Below are 20,363 nucleotides of genomic sequence, written 5' to 3' on the forward strand. Positions count from 1 at the left end.
CTCATTGTTGTCCCTGAGATTTTAAATTACCCATCAACCTAGCATTGCTTCAGTGGACTGGATGTGACATTATCCTTTGCAGCTCAGCTGTGGTATCTTCCTGACTGATACTGGTGAATGGGTTTACAAGTATCAGCTGCTAGTTTGGCAGTTAGCTTGCTTCAAAGCGATGTTAACTGTAGGGTGATGAATACCTGATAAAATGAGCTAAAAGCACTGGGGAGTCCCTGAGCAGGAGCCTGCTATATTGAAAAAGAGGCAGTATCTAAATAAACTCTAAAAGGTTTCTAGCAGCCAGAATGTGAAATGGAAGCCGTCTTCCTTTGGAAGTTTACATAATCATTTAATTTAATCCTTCCTGCAGTGTTTCCCAGTGACTGCTTTAGTTCTTTGATCATAATATGCTAGGACAAATGTCAGGAAATATGAGTCTACAAAGTGATGTAAATCTTGTTCCCTATCGGAGATGTGACTATTAGCATTATCTTCATGATATTTTCTTTCCCATGTATTTATTTCTGCAATGTTTTTTCCAGCTCTAAGATGACAGAGGAAAGCAACAACTTTCAAGCTGAAAAATGAAGTTATCTCCTATAATGACTTGGGTTCAGGGAGTACTGAGCTTCCACTTCAAGGTGAGGAAAAGCTGTATTAACCTGAATATTACCTGTAAGATATGTAATAGCATAGTGTTTGTAATGAGACGTGTCTTTTGGCTTTTCTATTGTTTTTCACTTCAGCTTCTTCATCAGTATATGTGATGAGATCTACAATATGTTTCTGTCTCATAGCTGTGAAATATCATGATACAAATATTGCCATTTCTTTTCTTGCTATTCAGTAGCTTTTTGTATTTAAAAACAATTATTCATTAAAATGAATGAAAAAATAAATGAAAATCATATATATGTCAACAAGTGCACAGAAATTAGCATCAAGTAAAACTAGGACATAAAGGACATTTTAATGGTTCTCTTGAACTTTGTATTAAAAATTATGTATGAGAAAGAAATATAGAATACATCTATCCTTGTAGCATGTATTTTATATCCACTTGACATTTTATGTGATTACATTGTGCAGTTAAAATCTTAATATTAAAGAGGAAAATATTGGTGGAACATAAAAGTCGGAGGACCAAAGAAGAAAATATTTTATTACTGCTAATATTTTGATGTCTGTTATGTACGAAATTCTTTTTACCCATGAAGTCTTCACTTGCTTTTAATTAATACTTGCTTAATTAATATTAATTAATAGTTTTAATTAATGTATTAATTAAAATAATATTGTTATTGTTATTAACAATATCTTAAACAGACACTTTCATGAAAAAGAAAGTGTCTGTTTAAGATATTGTTAATAACAACATCTATTTAAGACATTAAGTTTCAAACATTAATTTAATGGAAGATTTCCAGTGGCATCTATTATATGTTCCAGTTAGATTAGTGTGATGGCCTTTTAATGGATATTTTAATGGACATTATTAACCAGAATATTGTAAAATTAAAGCTGCACTCAGTGGGTACTTGAGTTCCCACTGTAATGTTATGCAAAGTCTTTGATTCTGAAAAATAACAGCCTATATATTTTTAATTTAATTCAGTGGCATTTAGCAAGAGCAAAAACATGCATCTATATGACAGTACTAAAGGTAAACAGTTACAAAACTGGAATGTGCTCTAAAAACTGTCTTACAATTTTGATTCTGAGGGTGAAACTTCCAGAAGGGGCTCGTAAACTTTTTTTGTAACAACAGCCATGGTCATGCTTTTTCTTCCCTGCTGATGTGTGTGATGTGTTGAATTTCTTGTAGCAGCCAGCTCTGGAAACAACTGGGAGACCATTTCTTCAGAGAAAGAAGCACTCTTTTTATAAACTATTTCCCATATTTTTCAAAAACTCATTTTCTCTTGTTAGTTTGCATGTGGGAGGACATCGCAAATATTGATTCCAGCTGGGCTACTTCTACAGCAGATTCTGAGATGCATTGCAAAACTCAGTAGATTGCAGATCTGCCTAGTAAGTTCTTATTTCAGTCAGCAAACATTTAGTACACAGGCAGCAGAATTTGAACTTCTCTATATTGATTTTCTGTTTGTGAGCCACATTCCTGAAAGTACATATTTTACCCATGGAAAATGTTAATGTTCTTATCAATAAAGAGGGCTGTTGGTCATTATCTTCTTATTTCAGCAGCAGTTATGATTAATTCCCATTTTCTCTTCTGAACTTCCTCATTCTGTTGTGGAAATGCAAGAGAGAAGACACCTGTCATGCACTTTAAAAACTCAGATAAAAGCGTCTTGTATAACCAGTTAGTTGACATTTTGAATATGTCATTATCGTTTACATTTGGGTGAACTTCTTCCGGGAATTCTCTGTGTTTCTGAGTGCTACATAACCAGCTCTCCCCAAAGCATTGCATAACACTGCATGGATAGCAGAATTTTTTCTTTTAATTAAATGATTTTACTCACCACCATTTTATTTTATTTCTGAAATCCTAATGATGTTATTTGAACTGAAAATTGCCGTTTTATAGAACAGACAAAGCTGGAAGACCTCATGGGATTTCCCATTGGCTTGCTTGTATGCGTGAGTCTAGCCTTCACTATTTCCTATCTCTCAGAATGCTTTGTCAAGACATTCAAATAAAAATCTTTACTTTTCACATAGCTCTTCTGCCTGCCCATATCCATCTGGCACTTTGTGATAAGGTCATGCCCATATGACACTATCAGGTGAACAAATTATGTCTGGATGTGGATCTGTGCGCTTTAGAAAATATGTGTATAGAAAATAGCTAAGCAAGTAACAAACTAATGAAGTTATAGCATAGAAATTACAAAGCAAATATATACATCAAGAAGATAAAGGGTTTTGTTGTGCTTTACAAACATCAGCCTTTGAAAGGTATGTCTTAAACTAACGTGCCTAAAATGATTCTTTGATAAGTGGGAGGATCATTTTTCCCATAACAGTGAACTTTATACTGCTTTCTCTAATGTTGTGCAGAGAAGCATTTGTTAGAAGAGCCTGCCAGGAGGTTCTTTTGAGAAGATGCTTTTATTTATAATCTCTAGAATTCCCAAAATGCAATGGGCTACAAACATACTTGAAAGCAAACTTTATAATGATATGAGAAAAAGATGTGAATGTCTGCTGTGCTGAGCTGGTTTGATTATGTGGTAAAACTCTTTAAAAACTGAGTTTAACATCTCTTTGGGGAAAAGAAGACAAATGAAATTGGACCTTCATAATAGGCCTCTGTGAGATAGGGAGAAGCTGGCTGCCACACATGCCAGTTTGCCTGTGCTTTTCATTCTAGTTTGGATGAAAATAGCTCAGACTTGTAAACCCAGGGAGAGAATGAAAAAAAAAAACCACAGAGTTCAGTCTTTCAAACACATAACGAACTTTTAAATTTCCATTTACCAGCCTTTACCCTTAAGAAAAGAAAAACTGCTTCAGGTAAGTTCTGTTTCCTATCTTATCTGGAGGTAAGTCCTCCATTTTCATTCTCTTCTCTACTTTCCAGCCTTGGACCTGAGGATAGGGCTGGGACAAGGGAATTGGAGACCTTACATCTCCCTGGGTACCTCTCCAAGTTCCTTGTCTCCAGACTAATATCTCTGCAGTGCCTACTCTACCTACCTACAAGTTCTACTTTTTTTTTTCCCAGTCCACTCCCCTATCCAACAGCAGCAGTGGAGCAGTGGGTGAGCAGGTGAATGGTGCTGAGCTGCTGCTGGATTAAACAACAGCATCATTGAACTGCCATATAATTTAAGACAGTCGGCAGAACGTGGGGGCCAGGTACAAGTGCCCCCTCTGTGTTGCATGGATGAAGCTGAACCCCTCATATTCAGGACTTGTTTAAATGAAAAATGTTAGTTGAATATAGGATGCTGACTTCTTGGCTTGCTGAGCAGGGCATTCTCCTGAAATGCAGATAACCCAGATCCAATGTTCATTTCCAATTCCAGTTCCAATTTGGACAGAAGTAGGACTTGAACTCACAGGCTCAGTTCCCAAGTGAACACCAGTGACTTAAAACCTAGAAGCTAGAGGAGCTCCCAGGATTTTTTAAATTTTGTTACAGGGATTCCAAATTGGAGTCCATAATTGCTTTCAGCTGTAGTTTCATTGAAACAAATCTATTTCTATAGAATGTGGTTTAAAACAGATTGACATTTTCTGCCAACATCACTGAATCAAAAATATTTTGGGGAGCTGTACTAGAAAAAAAACTATTTAAAAGAAGACAAATAGCGAGGGTAAAGGAAGAAAATGGCAGGCAATCAGAGAAAAAGGTAGATAAGCCAAAATTAAGCCCTGCTTGAAAGGGAAATAAAAACTTGTTTTCTATTTTAAAAATATCTCAAAAACAGTCCTGGTTTGATGTCTGTCCTACTTACAACCAACAGGCCAAAAGGCTTCCTGCTAACCCGTGAGAATCAGTTCAGTGATGGATCCTTTTATTAATTCACCAAGTTATCAAAGTTGATTTTGAATCTAGAAAGCTCTGCTTATAGCCAAACAAACACCCCTAGAGCCCACTTTAGAATCAAGACCCTTGACACCTATTGTAGCCAGTAAGGCTTTCTTTTCTGGCTTTTTCCTTACCATTTTTCTCTAATAGTTTATAAAGTAAAGTTTCCTTATACAATGCCCTTTAGTTTTATATACTGCCCTCAGGCAGGAGAGGTTTCTTCTTTATTGCACTAGCATTGTTTTGTCTGGAAGACTCAAAATCATTCATCAAGGAGACAAACCTCTTGCTTTGAGCTGGTGTATTAATGCGTTTATTTCCTCAGAATAACTGATGTACTTTCCTGAGAAAATCACCTTATTTGAGAGAAGACTACTACATTCAAGTAGTCTTAGAGATAAAGAGGTTAAATTTGTTAACCATGAGGTTAACACCTGATCTTTCCTGACTTCGAGCTCTAGAATCTCATGGGCTGAATGCCAAACTGGCTTCCTGTGAAATGTGTAGGACATTGTTCATGTCCTACTCCAACAGTAAAATGTGTCATTATGTTCTACCACTGTAGAAAAGAAATGTGAGAATTCTTATATTACCTCGTGATGGTCAGGGTCCAGTTTAAAACTTGTGGCAAAATGAAATGATTGCACAGATAGCACAAAAGCATAAAAACGAGCCTTCTGTTATGCAGTAGAGTTAATGACTTTACATTTTCACATAAAGTAAATCTATCAGTTCAACATATGCCAGAATGCATGGTACATTCATGACAAACTGCACAAAGCTGCCACACCTATACAAATTCAGGTTGATAGATGATGATGCTACAGTAGAGGAAAAGGCATCCCGTGAGAAAGCCAGCTGGGAAATTTCCAGAACATGCAGTCATCCTGATCATCAGATGAAATCCTCTTATTCAGTTTTTGCCTGTTAAAACCGAGGTATCTGTTCAGTACTATTAGTTTATACTTTTACAGGATGATATCTTGGAAAGAGAAAAATGTTTTTTTGACTGTTCAAGGCAGATTCTGCTACAGTACTTTCTGATAACCCTCTGTTTTGTTTAGAAGCTGCTGTAGCATCTGATAGAATATCAGAATACTGACTCATTGTTTACCTTAAGCAGATATTATATTTTGCTGGTGCAGACATATAAGGTCAAATGATTTTTTGCTTATCTTTCATTTCCTTTCCAGTGAAGAATTATTAATAGTTCAGAACATGTAAACTTCTGTGTGTTGACACTGCAACTCATTTGCACAGGATTTGAGGATCCTTAGTATTGCCAATTGCAGCAATTCAAACATAAGATATCAACTCCTAAATTCCAAAGGACTTGCTTTAAAATGAAATATTAAAAAAATATGAAAATGTGTATCATATTTGTTACTGTACTTTTTGGTACTTCAGTGAGTCTGTGAGGGTTTTTTAGGCTTTACTGCACAATGTTTTTAAGCAAGGCATAAATGTAAAACAAGTGAGAAGTAATTCTGTAAAGTTCCTGAAATCCTGAAGCTCAGAGTGGAGCTGTAGGAAGAGTGCTGAATGTCAAGATAAATTGAGTGAGTGAAGTAAAATTCTGATTTTCAATTGGTGTTTTTGCTACGCGTAAATTATAATATCAATGTGCACCATTTTTTAAGAACTGTGAAATTGAAAAATAGCAAATAAATGAAATGTGGTACATTATTTTTAATTTGGAATGCAGTTTAAGCTGTGTGACTCATCTCTTATTGCTTCATTCCCCAAAACTTGTTTTCAATACAACTTACTTTCTCAAATGATAGTAAGTATGTTTTGGAGAACAGCCACTATTAAACTGGCTTGCAGATTTTTACTGGGGAAAAAGAGTGTCTGAATTTTGTAAACAAATATCCAGTTCCCTAACTGTCAGCTATATTACACTGATTCTGCCATTTCTTCTGATTTGAAAGCAGATCTGCTTTAAAATATAAGCAGACTGACTTTCAAACAAGTTATGAATTGTTTAAAAATAAAAATGGCAGAAGGCTGAAATCATGGTGAAATCAGGGAGAAGGAGGTCTGCAGAATAAACATCAGAAATGCATGGATGTCAGTGCAAAACAGTTACGCTAAACGTGTTCTAGTGATATAATATGACTTGCAGTTTAATAACAGAAAACATCTGAGACTTAGTATGTGAGCTGGATGTTATATGTTTCTAGCCCAACCTAGATGTTCCTGACAGCTGCTGAGAGAGGCGTCATGCAAATCAGTTTTTAAAACTGAGTCTTTTCTGATTGGTATTCATGTTATACCGATTGCAACATACTGCTTGAGGCAGGCACAGCCCTGATGTGAATGAGATTTCTGAGCCACTCACCTAACACATGGAGTGCTGGAGTGGGGTCAGGCTTGCTCTTCCAAGTCCAGGAAGAGCAGGATGCTCTGTTACCTGGAGCCTTGCCTAAAGTGCACAATCCCAAACTCTGTACAACAGTTCCAATCAAGATGTCCTGGCACAGACAGCTGTAGCACAAAAACATGGATCCAGCGCCTTCAGTGCCATCCTTCTCCACTTCTCTAACACCTCACATTTCCAGCACAGTGACACTGGCAATTAGCCATTTCCAGGTATCTTTCTTAAATTATTCAGTCTCAGCATCAATAAGAACACTGTGGACCTCAATCCTATGTAAAAGCATAGCTCTGTGTCCCAGCACATGATAACTTTTCTCTAACCTCTGTGTTTGGAGCACAGGTCCCAGAGCTTCCTTCGTTTTAACAGAAAACTGGTTCAGACAAGGAAACAGCCAACCTGATTCTCTGAGATGTGAAAATGAGTGAAACTGTTTTTAGAAACTAAGAGCTTAGAAACTACAAGCAGAGTTTTTGTGCTTATCTACACTGGGGATAGTTTGGACTTTTAGAAAAAGTGGGAAATTCACTTTAAAGCAAACACTAATAACACAAAGATAACTTTAATATAAGCATTATTTTAAAACTGAATGTTACATCAACAGCAACATGTCAAGGGAATAATTTTTAAAAAATAAGAGTATTTCTAGAAAAAGATCTGAGATTCAGCAACTTCTTAGTTGACATTACATTGCATTGCTAGAACAAGTAAAGGGCCAATATTCTTGAGGTCAATGCCATCAAGTGAATATGTAAAGAATCAGAAGCCAATTAATACATTTTAAAAAAAGGGTTGAATCTGACAATTTAGGGTAGTCAAAGATCAAAATAGTTTCACAGTCCTATATTAGTTCTAATTGGAGAAGTATAGATTCTATTAAACCTGTCTAAAGACTATTAAAATGCCAAAATGGGAAACAATTGTATGTTCCAAAATAGCCTATCATCTTGTAAGCAATAGGTTTTTTGAAGAGTTTAGTAAGTTAAAAATTTTGGCTAAATAATGCCATCTGAATAGAGTGAACCATATACAGGAAGTCTAGTTCAAATGCAATTTATGGGGACTTCACCAAAAGTAATGCCTCATATTTTATTATGTTGGCCCATGACAGCAGAGGTGGATGTTGGTAGTATGGTAGTAGAGGCTGAACCTTCCCACTAATATTCCACTACTCTTTGTTTTAGTGCAAAAGCTGGCAGCAGAAGGGCAGTCTGATAAAATGATGTCTGACATGAAAGTACAGATAAAGAAAAGGTCTGCTACTGAATTCTGCATTTCTTGCTGAAAACAATTGGACCCACTGACATTCTTTGATGATTGCTGAACATTTCTGGAGATGAAACAGTGGATGTGAGCACAGTGAGGCAGTGTATGATGTGTTTCAGCAGTGGTGACAATGGGTCACCTCTGCTGGTGCAGATATTTACAAGTGGAGCATGTAGGCTCTTATTCATCACTGGTGAAAATGCATAGTTAACAGTGGTGACTGTGTTGATAAATAGTGTTTTGTAGCTGAGAATTTGCTCTGTCAAATAGTGTTATGCTACCTTTCCTAATTTATCCATGGAATTAAATGGGAGGCATTACCATTGGACTGACCTACATAGATACTACATGCAGTGTAAGGGAAAGAAAAAATTAACAAAATGATGTTAAATACAAACAAGACATGGAAACTAAAAGATAGTAATAAAAAGTACTCTCACAGCCAAACACATCTCTCAGACTATGATGAACAAAGGCCATAAAACTTGAAGTATAAAAATACCTTCATTTACATGACTCTGTCCACAAATACATAACCAATAAAAACAGATATGGGATCAGTTAGTTATGAACAATTGGAAAGAGTTTCAGATTATCTGGGTTTTCCCACCAAGAACTCCATTTTATAAATTCTAAGTCACAAATGTCCCACATTCCTGTCATATCTTTAGAGAGATCTTGGTTCTCTGTTATCAGCATAGTCACATGTCAGTGCAATAGATTACATGATTCAGATCAGAATATATCGCTGAAAATCTTCCCAGAAGTCTACAGTAGAGGATTCTTAGTCTCCTACTTTAAGACTCTAACATTAACACATTAGAGGCTGAAGGCACAGTGCAAAGGAAGGGTTTAATTACAGTTCCTGTGTGGAACATTATAAATATTGTTAGGGATACAGAAATCAAGATAAGAAACCAAAACTGAAAAAATACTGATGAGAAAATCATTTTAGAAATGACATCCTGAGGCAGAGGATATTGACGAATAGTAATAATATTCAGTGTCAGATAGTGCTGATGGCTCCAGCAAGAGCTGCAGAGATTATGTTTATCGTGACAGTAGGCACTTCTCTGTGGCTTATTAGGTGAATCCTAATTCAGTCAGCCCTCCAATTATGTCTCAAATGGTATGATCCAAAGACAAAGATGCTGTTATACTTCCTCTCATGGAAGAATACATTTATTTTTATTTTTATATTTTTAACTTGAAGAATAAATATACACAAGATTCTGGGAGACAGAGGAACTATAGAAGGAACGGCTACTGAAATTGTATTAAAAATGTAGTTCCAGAAAGTGAGACTGTTGCATATTTTAAGGTTGCTTCAGGGTATTCCAGCAACCCCTTGAAGTTAAAAAGAATAATATCGGAAAGAGACCTTTTCATCTTTTTCCAGACAGCACTAAACTCCTTTCAACTCCAAAACAATCTTCTAACTCACAGAATGTTCTCAAGCTACTAGAAGAATCTCTTCATTGCTATACTAGCTTTACTACTGTTATACTAGCTTTACTACTTTATTTATTTTATTTTTGATATTTTATTTTATAGACTACTTTATTTTTACTAAACATACTACTTTTATTTTACTCTTATATTACACTGCTTTCATTTTTCTACCTCTGTACTAGCTTTACTGCTACAGTAGTAGCTTTACTACTTCTGTAGTACAAGGGAGCATATTAGAAAGCATAATACTTCATTGTAGAAAATTCAGGTACCACCCTCTCACTTCAGCATGAATCTTTGCCTGGCAGCTTGGAAAGGAAGATTCCAGTGTACGATGATAAGGTAGACAGAGAAAGCAAGGAAGAGATGCAGTGATGTCTATTTCAAGGTTGGATTATTTGAATGAACATGCAAAGAATAAGTACAAATCTAGATCTGCAACAAGTTATCCATTTATATGTATGTATTTGTAGAGGTGATACATGGACTAAATTTGTCCTGCTGCTGGAAGCAACACCTTGGTGCTTCCACACTGCTGCCGTCTTCAGAATGTGTCAAGAAAGCGTGGCATGACTCATATTAGTTTCACCTGACTATAAAATCTTATTACTTGCAAATCATTATAAACGATTATTTTGCATTCACTGTAACTCAGTAGCTGTTTCAGACATACTCTGTGATTATGCCACCCCAGCCACTCTAAATTTCCAGTCAGTGGTCATTGATTTCCAAACCTCCACGAGGAGAACGTGGAGAAAATCTGTTAAGCAAGCCCAGAGGGTGGATTGGGTCATGGCAAGTTCTATTCGTTTCTGACTGGCAACTTCAAACAAATGATATTAATTGCAGCTAGTGGAACTACATCCCTTTCCAGGCTGGTAACAGTTGAAAGCAGGTTGTCAGGATGACACTGCATTTCAGGATGAGAATAATCACATATGCCCAGTGTATGGCATATTCCTCTGAAGATCCCGATTCTAGAAGCTATTTTGAGTCATCACTCCTTCAGGCTTAGTCATTTCTGGTCATTAGTTTGGACTGGGAAAATCTGCTGTCAGGATAACAGAGTAATTGACTTGAATGGTTTCAGAGGCTTCCAATCCCTATCTTCCTCATGTACAAGGTTTCTCAACTTTTTGGAGCTATAAAGGGTGCTCCTATCACCAGCTGATCACCACTCTAGGAGATACAACTTAGAAACAAGAGAAAAGGATATACCTTTCATCCTGTAGACCTTTTGTCACTTACAGAGACTGTACAACTAGCTACAAATGGCAGGATTTTATTACATACTTGCAATTTCTACTCACTGCGTGGGAGAAAAATAGAAACCCCAATTTACCATATGTCAGCAACACTGACTGTATTAGGTACCTGCTTTTTTGGCCTTCTACATCTTTTTGAGGACAAAGGACTCCCACTGCTGCCCCACAGTACAGGACCCTCCATTTAACACTCCTGTCCAACATAGCAACAGGCCGTGGATATGGATCCCATTAATTAGCTGCTCAGATATCATCTGTATACATGTAACAGAAATGGAGACTTCAGCAGGCCTAATACTAACTCCTCAGCTCCAGTAACAACAAATACTGCTCCCTTCTTAATATTCTGTCCAAGTGCCAGCTATTCTGTGCCCCTGACACTCTCATCTCAGAAAGGCAGAAAAACCCAAGTGTGGCTGGAGATATACTGACTCAGCCTTAGACATGTGAGTGTGAGGGCACAGGCTGAGGCAGAACTAGTGGCAGATGACCTGCATGGGAGCAACTGCTGAATGAAATGACTGCAAACATATCTTGGTCATACCAAAGAAGTAACTGTCAGGACAAAACAGCTTATTTGTGTTCTTCAGTGTACATCATGCAATTTCAAAACCAGCACATAGCTATATGGAGCTGAGCCTCTGGCAAGCTGGTTAGGAGCTGTTGTACTGAACAGGGATGGTTGCAGTCCCGCAAAGGTTGTCTCATAGCCACCCTGAAACCCATTTCAGGAAGCTACCCCAGTTTTGGCTGGTTCTGAATAAGGATGGGCAAGAATATATGCAGCCTTCTGGTTCTTCAATTTATAGCTGTAATTCACGCAAATGTTTTCAGCATGTCCTTGAAGCAAAGAAGTCTAACTGCATCTTTGGCTGTATCAGCTAAAGAAAAGCCATCAGGTCACAGGAAGAAGCCCTCCTTTTCTATTCAGTACTTGAATGACTACCTCAGGAGAGCTGCATCAGTTTTGAGTACTGCTGTACAAGAAAGACACTGACATGCCAGACTGAGGTTGTTGGAGAGCCACCTGTATGGTGGTGGAACTTTCTTTCTTCAAGACACTCAGAAACTGGTGGTACAAAGCCCTGAACAACCTGTTTAGGCCTGATTTGAGTATGTGGTTAGATCAGATTACTCCTAAAGGTCCCTCCCAGTCTAAGTTATTTTATAATTCTGAATACACTTTACTAGCAGTAAATTTTCATATCTGAAATGAACACATAAATATCTAAAATCATTGTTCTCATGTAGCTCTCTAACCAGAACCAGAAACAGGAACAGAACCCTAAATGGATGCTGTGCATAGGTAAGGCTTAGATGTCCTTGCACTGGGGTATATAGGTTGCTGGGATCCCTTTGGAGGACTATAAGCTGGACACACATGGAATGGTGCATCCACAGTGAAGCCAGCCAAAACACTTTGGAAGTACCAGCTAGTCTCTGTACTATGTTATAAGATGCCACTTGTGGGACAGCCTCCAAATGTGTTCCCCAACAGATGGGCAGTACTTAAAGTCAATGGCAAAACCTGGACATGAAACAGCATGACAATATTGAAGTACATGCAGTAAGTTTGACTGGAATGTTTCCAATGTTTGATCACCACTAGAGGGTCAGTGCTGTTTTTCAGGGCTGTTCTGCTGACAGTAGAACAAGAGTACCAATTGCAGACAGAGGTGAATCTATTGCCATTGTGACTTCTGTAATCTATTTCAGCTCAGCCTGCAGAGTAAAGTGTGTCACAGTAAATGAGACATTAGATTGTAATTAAACTGGCAATTAAACTGTAAATAACTTCAGCAAATAACCTTTTTTTTTTTTTTTTACTCAAAGAAAGCTGCCAAGCTTTTTTAGAAGTAACTGCAAGAAAAATCAAACAAGTTCTATTTAAATTCAAGTACAAGGGAATACAATAGAAATCTTTTTTGAAAAAGTCAAACATTTTTTATTAACCCGTGTAACAAAAAATGGCATGACAATTTTCCTTTAAAGAAACAGCTTGGCCAGGCATAAAGCTTATTAACTTTCAAGGGAATGATCAAAGTGAAGAATTAGTTAGAAAAGTTAGAAAAGGTCAGAAGACCTGAAAACACACACAAAAAAGACCCCCAAACCCACAAAAGCAACAACCCCTACAAGGAAGAAAGGAGGGAGGGAGAAGAAGGGAGGGAGGCAGAAAGGCAGGCAGGAAGGCAGGCAGGAAGACAGGAAGGTAGGCAGGAAGGCAAGAAAGGAGGCAGGAAGGAAGGAAGGAAGGAAGGAAGGAAGGAAGGAAGGAAGGAAGGAAGGAAGGAAGGAAGGAAGGAAGGAAGGAAGGAAGGAAGGAAGGAAGGAAGGAAGGAAGGAAGGAAGGAAGGAAGGAAGGAAGGAAGGAAGGAAGGAAGGAAGGAAGGAAGGAAGGAAGGAAGGAAGGAAGGAAGGAAGGAAGGAAGGAAGGAAGGAAGGAAGGAAGGAAGGAAGGAAGGAAGGAAGGAAGGAAGGAAGGAAGGAAAAAGATTGTGTTATAGGTTCCAGCAGAAGGAAAAAAAAGTTAAGGCATGAAGGAGAGCACTCTGTGTCTCACAGTAAATGGGCTCTCATCTTCAGAAAGAACATTTTAATTGAGAATTCCAGCATCAAAAATCACTTCTTTGAAAATCTGCACTTAAGGACAAGAAGATATTGGTCAAAATCCTTAAACTAATTAATACCAAACATTCCTCCAGGCTGAACTTTTCCCTGATATCAAATTATAAAGCTTAAAGTAGCAGGCTCAGCCTGACCCCACTATGGGCTAGGATGAGCTCCTAGTGATGAGAAACTTTATATTTTATCATCCCTGTCTTACATTTCTTTGAGTCTTCAAAAATTCTTTTTATTTTTTTCTTCTCTCTGTTAAGAAACATACCTGATTAGGTACTTGTGTTCACATACAAACAAGAACTAAACAAACCAATGGCTCAGTGAGTTTTCCATTACCCAGCTGGGAAGAATGTCCTGTCATACTTCGTCATCAGTCATAATTCTGCTTCACCTTCATCTTTAAGATAAAAGGACCAATCCCATTTTTTGTAGAAATGGGTTTATTGTCAAGGGTGAAGAGACTGATGGTGACTGTCCAGATCATTTCACACTTTGGATTAGCAATGCTATCACAAAATATCTTCTTGGGTGAACAGGAAGGACAGAAAAGAAGGAAACTAAGAAGACTGGTAACTAAGAAGGTCAAAAGCAGAAAGGAAGGTGATAAGAGATTCTCTTTCATGAATTTATAGCCCCTGGAGAAGATGGTACTGCCACAGACTAAGAACTACTCAGTAAGGATGAAACTATGTCCCCAGTGTGCTATTGGAGCCAGTTTCCTTAAAGCTTCATATTTAAACTCAGGACTTGAATTAAAATTATTCCATGCTACATTAACTTCTTCGGGTCTCTAAGATAGCTTGATTTATAGGAGACAGCAGTTATACTTTTAAGACAGAAGGTCTGTTACCGATTTATCTGTGTAACTGTGAGGAGAATTAAGTTCACTGGGTAGGATTTATTTTGATTTTGCCTAAGTTTCTTTTTTTTTTTAAAAAAAAACAAACCAAGGAAGTTCTAGGGAAAAAAAAGAAACGTTTTATAATGATTAAAAATTCAGGTTTGACTTGGATAAATATCTATCAGGGTTTACAGAAGTGACATTCCCACTGACTTTATCTTAACAACACAATTACAGTCAGAGAGCTCTACTCCCTTCTGCTCTTGTGGTTTGAAGGCTATGGCAGATGCTATAGAAAAAGCAATGTGGGAAACAAAACAAGCATTTTAGCTTGCAAATAAAATGGCGCTGACAGACAGAATTGCCAGAGGTAACTAGTTTACTTCTTTGCTTTTAGGCTAAAACATAGCTATGAAGAAACTGAAATTAAAAATCCTTCTTTCCTAATTGTATTAATGAGACATAATTTCCAGTTCATTTATCCATGTGTTTTGCAAGCTTTTATGCTGAAGAGTAGTCTAAACATGAGAACTGCGAAGAGACTGCATTTCTGTAAAGGAAATAAATACATTTTTTAAAAAGGACAGAAAATATTATGAAATGGTGACTGCTGTAAAAAAAACAAAAAACAAAAAAAACCTGACATTTTTATAGTTTAAGATTTAAACTATAAATACTAGGATAATTTCACTGTGCTTTCAAATGAAATGACTGTGTGAACTAAATGCAAACAAACTCCTCTGAGATTTTACTTATCTGATAGCACTGATAGCACAATGTATTTTCTGAAATTTAAAATATGTTGACTAGCTTTGTACCCTAGTAGCTCTCCTATTTTTTTCATCATATTAATGTTCCTAGAAAATTCTGAACAGCTGAACGGTAACCCTTGTCATGCTTTGGAGCTGGGCTGGCCTTTTGGAATTCTTTTTCATGTGTCTTCTGCATGATACAGATCTTGTGGAGATCTCAAATTAGAGACATCAATTTCAGGAAGCCTGAATCCATAAGCTTTCATCTACATCTCAGTGCTATCTTCTAATATGCATTTTCACCCTTACTCTCATAATGGTGTTAAACATATTTTGCACAGGCAACTCATCTGAGACTTTCAAAACTGAATCAGAATCATTCTTATTTTGTAGTGGAGACTGTGGAATGACAGGGATGTGTATTACAACAACTGGAAAAGACCTTTCTTGATGTGGATAGCTATCACAAAGAATGCCAGAATGGCTGAGGTTGGCAGGGCCCTCTGGGTCCCTCTGGTACAACTCCTGCTCAGACAGGGAAACCCAGAGCAGGGTCCCCAGGACCATGGCAGCTTTTGAAGCTCTCTAAGATCTCCAAGATTCCTCTATGCCTCTGGGTAACATATTCCACTGCTCTGTTATATATGAAGTGTTTCCTGATGTTTAGGGGGAACCTCCTGTGTTCCAGTGTGCCCACTGCCTCTTGTCCTGGCACCAGGTTCCACTGAAGATAGCCTGGCTTCATCCTCTTTTCACCCTATATTCAGGTATTTATAGACATCAGTAAGTTCCCCCCTGAGCCTCCACATATTTGGGCTGAAAACACAGCCCTTTTTTTTGTGTGTGTGTGATTTTTGAAGGCTAAATCCTCAAAATTAAATTAGAAATCCCACTTTTTTTTTTTTTTTTTTTTTTTTTAACTTTATTACACAGTCACCTGTATGATGCATATGGTCACGAGTGACAAAAAAGTTTTACACTGGGGATGCCATAATACTCACCACCATAGAGTAAGATTGGAGATTAATAATGCCCCGGTGCTCTGGAAGTCATGGTTCAGTTGTTCTTCATTTGATGGAGTAGATTGTGCCTGAAGATGAAACCAGGACTCCAGTCCCCTTCATCCTACCTGCACTGAAAATACTGTTTGTCTGGAGTACCCCTCTGAGCACCACTTGGGAGAAAACTGATTTTCAAAATGAGGAGGAAGATTAGGGAAGTATAGTTGACAACCCAAAACAGAATCCTTGAACTAGGGGCACCATCTACAGGGGAACATACTGACACTGACTCAGATATGTCCTTGCATTCACAGCTGACATCTCTGCAAAACATGTGCAGGTTGATTTGACTGCCCTTGAACTCTCTTGTAAGAGAATATTTCCATTTCTTTTTGAACCACTGCAGTGTCCAGGAGCCCTGGGCAGAAACCAGGAGCCTTCAGTGATAGCTGCTATAGAAATGCAGATTAAAAGAGAACATCTCTGGCTAAAACAACTCAGAGGAAGCAGCAGCAGATGTGTACAGATCAAACACAGGGAAACAATACAATCAAAATGACATGCTGAAACAAATATCTGTCAATGGACTAACAAGTGATTTAATTTTGTCCTTTGAATTTCAGCTGGGATTAAAAAACAAAGCAAAAAAACCCAACACTTTTCTCTGCATATATCCAACTCACAATATCACACATTGCTCCAGAAAGCATCTTCAAAATACGCTTCATATGACATATGCTTTTATTACTCCAGTATTTATTTGTTGTATTGAAGGTTAATTCTCACCTTTGGGACTTGGATTTCTCAATTTGCTTTCATGTTTCGTGTTCTCTTAATGCAGACTTGGCTTCCTTATTAAGAATGTACCTCCTAAATACATTAGCATCACCTAGTATACATTGTGGAAATATCACTGAACTCTGTTGGATGACTGCATCCTAAAGTCGGATTCCAAGCTTTTAATTTTCAGCTGTACATGCTAGCACTTGGATGTGCATCAACTTGGAATACAAACAATAAAGAGTGGGTGTTTCATCTGCTAAGATGAGAAGTTTCAGACATCTGTGCAACCAACTACTGTCCCATTCCCCCAAGCAAAAAGTAATTCCTTTGTCTTTAGACTTATGATGAAAAACTTTAGAAAAGGCCAAAACAAAGTAAAAGTAAGAAGAAAATAATGTCACAGTGATGTAGAAAGTAAAAATGTCTGTCAGTTAAAAATAGGTAGCTGTGATTTTGGACAACACAAGTTTGGTGAATAATTTCCTCACGATGACACAATTCAATTCCTGTCAGTTTATGGTTCTAAATTCTGACTGATAAGTAAACTAACAGCCATTGATATCATTGACTCATTCACCTCCTGCTGATTTGCCCTCCTGATTTGCCTGGCTTCCCAGCTTGTACATCTGATTGTGGTAGTGGTGATACTTGGTCACACGCAGCTGATGTGCAGAAGGAAACTGATGGCAGCTTGACCCCAAAGCCAGAGCCCTGATTGCTGCTTTGATATGCTACTAGTGCTGTCCTTCCTGAATTTGCCTCCGTTCAGTAACTGCCATTGTAGTACCTGCTCTTTATGTGCCATAAAACTTGCCAGGACAGGCCTGAGATTACTTCAGTTTCATTGACTTTGGCCCAGGCTTCTTTCTTGTTTATAGAGCAAATGGGAGTCTTTTACTTTCAAAACCTAGCTTTTACAGCTCATATTGCTTTCTAATCTTGAGCTTTTATCTTGAAGCCATAGTATACAGAGAATGGAAAATAGAAATTGCAAAGTCAAACACTGTACCCTTTCTGCTCTTGCTTTTTTTATTCAAATTCTTCCCAGATGCTCCCATACCTCTGGCTCAGTCAAAGTCTAAATTAAAAACAAGGAATATGAAGGATGATTCAGAGTCAGTTTCTTTGTTTGTAATTATCAGGATTCCTGATAGAATTTCTAAATGGTAGATACTATTTAAGATTCTGTTTTGATGCACATTAAAAAATGGACTATATCTTTGTTTTGGAACGTAATTTTGCCTGGTTTTGCATATTTCTTATTTTTTTTCTCATGACAGAACACAACTGTGCAAGAGACAACAATAAGAACAATACATACACAAAGGTTGCTTGGAAAGCAATACCTCCTATTTTATTATGTTGGTAGACGCTTATGCTATGGTAGTAGACCTTCCCACCAATATTCCAATGCATTTTGTTGCTGTGTGACAGATGGCAGCAGAGGAGCAGTCTGACAAAATGCCATCTGACATGGAAGTGCAGATGAATTCCTCCATGTGGGAAAACTGATGCCCATTTACCTTCATAGACAATTGCTGAATGCTTCTGGATACCCAACAGTGGACGCGAGCACAGTGAGGTGGTGGATGGTGAGTTTCAGCAGTGGACAGCAACATGAAATATAAGCCATGTTCTGGGCAGCTATGCAAAGCATCTCAATCAGCTCATCTGTGTGAATCAGGAGATTACAACCAGGGAACTATGTACGGAGCTTAATTGCACTGGAAATTATGGTGGTAACACTGAAATATTGCTAAGCTTGTGCCACTTGGGTCCCACAAATGCTCAGAAAGGAACAAAAAGAACACCATACATACCTAACGAAGAAACACAAGGCTGAAGCAGTTTCCTGGATTACATCACTACTTGTGACGAGAAAAAGCATCACCACTACTGAGTGGAGTCAAAACAGCAGTCCACGGAGTGGTGATGTAAATTCCTCATCAAAAGAAGTTCAAGATGCAGCTCTCAGTGCATAAAGTGATGTTCACTGTCTTTTGGGGTAGGTAAGGAGTGATCTTTCTGGCTTCCCTGGAACCTGGACAAGCCATCAACTACTGTCTGAGTTGAAGGCTTGAATTTCTAGAGTTGGGCAAGAGAGAAAGACAACCTTTCTCTTGCAACATGGTAACACCAGGCCTCATACCAGTTGGAAGACTGTGGAGCACATTGCCACAGAGTCTGGATTTATTGCCTTTTGACTTCCATCTATTCAAGCTGAAGAAAGCTGGACTATGTGGGCAACATTTTCCTAGCAATGGCACCATCATAGCCACTGTAAAACAATGGGTCACCTCCTCTGGTGCAGATTTTTATGAGCATAGCATGCAGGCTCCTGTTCATTGCTGATGAAAATGCATAGCTAATAGCGGTGACTATGTTGAAAAATAGCATAGGTGTGTAGGTGAGAATTTGCTCTATCAAATAGTATTATTGTGCTCTCTGTGTCTGTTGTAGTTTGAAAGATAAATAGGAGAAATTACTTCCAGAGTGACCTACACACAATGATCTGCACTTTGTGAATGGTGGTGTTTGACCAGCACTCCAATCACTCATCAAATGCCTCCTAGCTTTTCCAAAATTTCCTCACCCATTTTGTATGTGTTCATTGTCCCTCAAGGGCCACAGCCTCACAAGCTTTCTTTAACAACATGACTTGATGGTGACTGCCCATTTTGTCGAGGATGCAGTGGTTAAACAGAACTTGCTCACAGGACTGGAGACCTCTCTTTGCATGAAGAAGCTACTGGGCCTAAGAGGAAATGAAGCAAGTGGGTGTGCGAAGAAGGAAACTTTGGCATTGATTTTTCAGTGCAAATTACCAAGCTCAGAAGTGGAGATGAGGTGCATTATTCCCCTTGACCCACCAGACCCTACCAAACCCATCCTTTTATCTCTCTCTCCATATATCTATCTGTATGTAGCAGATTGTGTAATTGCCAGGTCTGGCAAAAGCAGAGAGCAAGAAAGCAATGGTAAACACTCTTCAGGGCTACTTTTATACTTCATTCTTATTCTCTTCTACCTATGGACTAAAAAAAGGCCATTGAGTTTAGATGATGCGTTTTACCCTTGCACAAACCCAAAGACAAGGTGCACAGTGCCCAGTCTTGAGAATACCAGAATGCTGCAGACATCTGGCCATACAGCTGTTACGAATACAGCACTGAGTCCCTGAGGATATCAGCATTAAGATGTATGGTTTTTTTAACTGACCAGATATGTGATCCTACAATGGTCCTTGAGACCTGCTGCACTCGGGGAGAGGAAGAACCCTATTTTTAAATGGCACAAGGTGATGTGGGTGCAGGTGACTACATGTCTATGTTTGCATCTACACTGTGATGACTCCTCTATACAGCCCAGCAGATATGACACTCACTTTCCTTTTCCCTCTCTTTCCCTTTTCTCTCTCCCAACAAAACTCCCTCACGATTAATAACATGACTAACAGACCTCAGGGCAATGAGGGGATTAGAAAATGTTTATTATTTGAGCTGAGC

General features: G+C 38.1%; 1 protein-coding gene across 1 annotated transcript in view; it reads left to right on the forward strand.

Annotated features, from left to right (window-relative positions):
* The first annotated feature begins 452 nt into the window (after positions 1–452).
* The window catches only part of SYT1 (synaptotagmin 1), a 354,401-nt gene continuing 334,490 nt past the window's right edge, over positions 453–20,363 (forward strand). The window contains exon 1 of the mRNA XM_085537503.1: positions 453–635. The gene's annotated coding sequence lies outside the window, so the exon portion shown is untranslated. The remainder of the gene's footprint in view (positions 636–20,363) is intronic.

This window comes from Coturnix japonica, chromosome 1, assembly GCF_054131305.1.
Source record: "Coturnix japonica strain WE chromosome 1, WE-NBRP24, whole genome shotgun sequence".
NCBI lineage: Eukaryota > Metazoa > Chordata > Aves > Galliformes > Phasianidae > Coturnix > Coturnix japonica.